Source organism: Sus scrofa, chromosome 17 (genome assembly GCF_054392235.1).
Source record: "Sus scrofa isolate SSC_HxYL_T2T_F1_AM1 chromosome 17, Sscrofa_HxYL_maternal_Yorkshire_Landrace_v2.0, whole genome shotgun sequence".
Classification (NCBI taxonomy): domain Eukaryota; kingdom Metazoa; phylum Chordata; class Mammalia; order Artiodactyla; family Suidae; genus Sus; species Sus scrofa.
The window spans coordinates 66,979,343-66,984,527 of NC_139399.1; positions in this window are offsets into that span (position 1 = coordinate 66,979,343).

Consider the following 5,185-nt stretch of genomic DNA (forward strand, 5'->3'; position numbering starts at 1 on the left):
CATCATCTCTTGGCTTTGACTTTTTCCCTTTCCAGACTGTCATGACTTCACAGGGCGACATTCTTTTAGGCTGCTGTTTGAAACAACCACCTTTTTAAAAAATGGGTTTTCAACCTGGGGATAAGGGAATTGATTATGTGGAGACGTGGTGCTCCTGACATTTCCAAGAGTGGGAGGAAAGCGGGAATTTTAAAGTACATGAATCACCAGGGAATTAACGCAGAAGAGTGGCTGGAGAGGGGACCTTTCAGCAGAGGGCACGGCTCATTCTGAACCGAGACACTGTTCTTCTGCTTTTTGAAAGCCAAATGGTGGAGAATAATTTGTTTCACTGACTCACAGAGAACAAACGGAGTGGGAGCTGGGTGACAGGGCATGGACAGGAGAGGCGGCAGCAGATTCCTCTTCGGGGAAGCAGGTTAATTCTCTCCTTGCTGCTGAGGGGATGCGGGACAGGGGGGTCTGTCTGGGCTTCTGGCTCAGCCATTTACTGCCTCTTCCCTGCCGGAGCCCCGGACAGAGAGGAGAGTTTTCATGCTCTCGGTGGAAAACATCAGGCTGCCCAAGGGGTTCCAAACAATTTCTTTTTCACCGTCTTTTTTTACTACTTCCTTTCCTAAACACCTGCATCAGCCTCAGGAGAGAAGCAGCTTCTCCTGCCTTCCCGTTCTAAGATGAGGCCAGCTAAGTTTTCTGAGTTAGTTTTTAAGACTGGTGTTTTTTGTTTGTTGGTTTTGGTTTTCGTTTTTAAAAGTGTTATTGAAGCGTAGTTGATGTACAAGTTGTGATCATTTCGGCTGCACAGCAGAGTGATTCAGTGGCACATGGACAGACACCCATTCTCTTTCAGATTCTTTTCCCATGTAGATGATCTCAGAACATTGGGTAGCGTTCCCTATGCTGCACGGCAGGTTCCTGTTGGCCAGTCCTTCCATATACCTCCGTGTGCGTATTCTGAGACCTGCCCCACGTTCACAGGTAGGGGAGGGTTCACCTGATAAGAACCCACTCTATTCCTGCTTCTTGGCTGATAGTTGAGTGAGAGCTTCCCTAGTCATCTGTTGACTTGGGCTGTGCAACACGCATGGTCCTTTTTCTGCAGACAGCATCTCTCTCTCCTGCTGGAGACCTTCTGTGTTCTCTGCCCCTGTGGGTCAAGAGAGCTGGTTCACATGCACAGATGGAAGCAGTGGTATAGCTGGAATCTGAACCATCGTGGGAGCGAGGGAGTCCAGGACTCTCTCTAGACGGAGCTGGGGAGATTTGAGGATCCCGAGGGTTCAGTTCCCTCTGTGCTAAGACCCCTTCTTGGCCATAGAAACGTGGTTTGCATGTACGTCGTGCCTGAAGTTTTCCATAGGAAGTGTGGGGAAATGTGGTGGATTGTTTGCAAAAATGGCCACAATTCTCCAGCCTTCCCCTCCCCCTTGTCGTTCATATTCTTTCTCTCTCTGTGTCTCTCTCCCTCTCAGTGTCTCACTTTCTCCACCCAGAAGCCTGCTGCCCCCACATGAAAAAGCCTGGGCTTCTGAAGGATGAGAGACTGACTTTCCCAGTTAAGGTCATGTCTTGTTCCAGTCTATGGCCAGATGACCCTCATATATGTGGAAATGTTCAGTCAAGGTGAGCTGGGCTGTATCCCCACCTGTAGCTTATGATAGGTGTTTGAGTGTGCCTGGCTGGGACTGAAAGATCCACCCAGCTGACTTTTAGAGACATCATAAATGCTTTGTGTTTTAAGATACTAAATTTGGGAGCTCTTTGTTACTCAGCAAAAGCTGACTGTTACAGATGCCGTTGGTTAGGCTTGTTAGGTACTAAATGGGTTGCAGTGCTTAAAAAGTTGTCTAAACGTAATTTATCTCCACCAGTCCCACAAAGCTTTGGGAGGTCACTGACTTTGAAAATGTAAGGTATTCCTGTTGCTATGGATACCTCCATTGAGACGTGAGAGTGCAAAGAGAGAAACCTAGGGTTGCCTTGACAACGGGTTTGAATATCGAGTCTGGTGAGGTGCAAGGCTATTAAAAAATAGAAGAATCAGGAGGAAGGGGAGAAATTAGCGTAAAAATGCTTCCCCCCACCCCAGCAACAGCTTGCCCCCATGTAGTCTTAGGCTGTTAGGAGCAAGCATTGCCTGAATTGGGGGCTGTAGAGTGAGCAAAAGGAAACTTCTCTTTCCATGGCCTGTCCCCGCAGCAGAGGGAAATTGCACAGCCAGGTAGCAGCGTGAAGCCCAGCCACTAAGTGCTGCCTTGAAGAGTTTGTGATTTGCTCTCAACTGAGTTTCATTCCCAGAATGAGCGCTTTGCCCAGGCAGGAGGGGGTCTTAGAGCATCTGGCCCCTTCCTCATCCTCTCCCGCACCGAGGGAAACCTGAAGGTCCCCGTGATGTTGGAAATTTGGTCTCGTGTCGTGGCTAAGTGGCTGGCCCTGGAGTCAGCCAGCCCTGGGGCACGCCCTGGTGCTGTTGGCCAGCTGCGTGACACTGCACCAGCCAGCCGACCTCCCAGAGCTGCCCTGCAAGGTGGGAACTGGAATCGCATCCACCTCAGAAGTGGCGAGAACTCAGGGAGCTAATGCATGAGGGGCACTTAGCCCAGCATCCTCCCAAATGTGCTGGCTGTTATTTTTGCTATTATCATGTCGCTCTGCCTCTTCTCTTCAGAGTCATCAAAGTAATGCTGGGGAGGCCCAGCTGGGTCCAGAATTTTCTCAGGGAGGCTTGATGGTGACTTGGAAGACACCTACTATCATTTTCTGTAACTGACAGTTGGATGTCACACCTCACAGTTTTCAGGGCAGCCACAGCTTTCGCTTCCTCTCATAGCAGCCTAGCCAGGCGACAGGAAGGGTCACCGAGCTTCATTTTGTTTGACTTTGTCAAGGGGGAAATTGCCCCAAGTCCCCAGGAATTTCCTCCTGCTCTGGGGCTGAACACCCCCCCCCCCGCCCCCGTCCCTAGCCTGCATCTCCTTCCCCCACAGGGGCCTTCCCTCCCAGGGGGTGCATCACACAGATGGCCCAGATGTGGGGTCTAACACAGAGTATGGCGGGGGGGACGTTTGGGGCATCTGTTTCCAAGAGAAAATCGCCAGCCGTGTGTGGAAATCTTTTGCATAGCAGCTAATTGTTGGGTAAATACCACTCGCACATTCAGAGGTGGATTTCAGACCAGAACAGCCTGCCTTTCCTAAACAACTCCAGCTAAGAACTTTGGGGTGGGGTGCACGGCCTGGGTGATGGAGAGGAAGAGCTGACAGTGTCTGGGGAAGTGGGGTATGCAGAGCCAGTCAGCAGCCCTTGGGTTTGACAAGCTCCAGCAGGGAGGGGACAGGCTACAAGGCAGTCGTGTGAAGGGGTTCAGTAACAGGGCCAACACAAGGACCAGGTGGGCTACCATTGGTTCCTGGGGGGCAGTGGGCGGTGGTCTGTGGTCTTCCCATGTGTGCTGGTGTCAGCAAGCAGCAGAGGGGCTTGTTTTCCCTGTGTGTCTCTGATCTGGGCATTTGTTCAACACAGCACCTCTGGGTTCTGACCAGGCTTCTCATTCACAGAACAGAAACCAGGTTAAGAAATTCTGCAAAGCGTCTTTTTTTTTGGCCACGCCTCTGGCACGAGGCAGTTCCTGGACCAAGGATCGAGCCTATGCCACAGCAGTGATCTGAGCTGCTCCAGTGACAACACCAGGTCCTTAGCCCGCTGAGCCACCAGGGAACTCCTCTGCAAAGCATCTTTGAAGTGGGTGCCCAGGGGGGTGTGGAGGTCGCACTGGCTTGGCCAGGGCACAAAGAGCTTTGTCCTTTCCCTGGTGCCGGTCAGTAGCATGGGCTCAGGGGCAGGTGTGAGAGCGGGCGTGTGGTGCCGAGTGAGTCGTGTTGGTGGCAGCGTCCAGTGATCAGCCCACAGCTCAGGGGCAATATGCTTTCTTCCTATGGCTGTTTCTTTTCATGAAGTTCTGAGGAGGAGGCAGACACAGGGCTGTCTGCGCGTGTTCTCTAACGTCAGCCCCCAGGGCCATTGCTCAGGCCCCTTTGGCAAAGAAAAATAGCTGCTGTGTTGGTGGCCTCATCTGGCCTCCTGTTAAGATAGGTGGGCGGGAAGCACAGCTGGGTACAGATCCCATTTTTGAATAAAGCTATCGCCTCTTTTGTCCCTTGGCAATGTCCCCCAGTAGGGTTTGTTTTTGTGTCCCCAACTTGCCGTCTGTCTCGGGGCTAGCAATCCAAGTTCTGCGATAACTCAGCCTCCACCCTCACGAGTAGCAGTTGATCTGGCTTTATTGACTCTAAAACCTTGGCTGGGGCGGCAGAGGCACCCAGGCCAAAGTGCAGCCATGCTGTCGGAGAGCTCCCTGGGTCCAGCATGTCCCGACTGTCGCTTTTTTCCCTGGGCTCCCCCCCCCCCCACCGCCGCCGCCCCTGGGCAAGGAGGAGGGGGTGACGCTGGACTTGGGGTCAGAGGACGGGGCACGGGTCAGGCTTCCTCTCTCCGGACCCGAGCTTCCCCCTGCCCCAGGAAGGAGGCCAGCCCCACTGCGGCCAGTACGCCGCGCCCTTGGAGGCCCTGCTCCTTGGTGTGGGCACCCGCCCTCCCCCGTGGTCGGGGGTGTGTTCAGGGAGGATGGCCCCGTCCCCACTCAGGGCTGATGTTCTCATCAGAGCCCCTCAGCTCTGACAGTCCCAAACCTCTGACGGGGCTGTCTTTGGTGGAGGTGGGGCGGGGAGCAAGCGTCTCAGTCCGGCCAGTGGGTGCTAGAAGACACCTCCCCGGGGGCTTCCAGAAGAGTCTTCTCTAAAAGAGAGGATCCAGGCTCTTGTCTTTGGCCAGATGTGGTCAGGACTGGATGAAATGCCCGGGCTGGAGTTGGCCATCCTGGGACTGTGACAGCCTGAGGACAGAGCTCGCACTGAGGGATGCAAGATTAGAGAGAAGGAACAGACTTGGGTCCCCACTAGGACCCCCACATTCCACCCCCGGCCCTGCCCTGCCGTAGGACCTCTTGTAATAGGAGAACAAAGAATGTTCTTATCAGTTCAGCCGTTTTGAGGTGCTGGCTGCCATTGCTTGCAGATGAGTTCATCCTAAATGCCTGTCCTGCCAAGAGTGGTGGATTCTCAACCTCAACTCTGCCCAGGCTCTGCTTTTTTTTAGCCCTGTCCATGGCACATGGATGTTCCGGGGC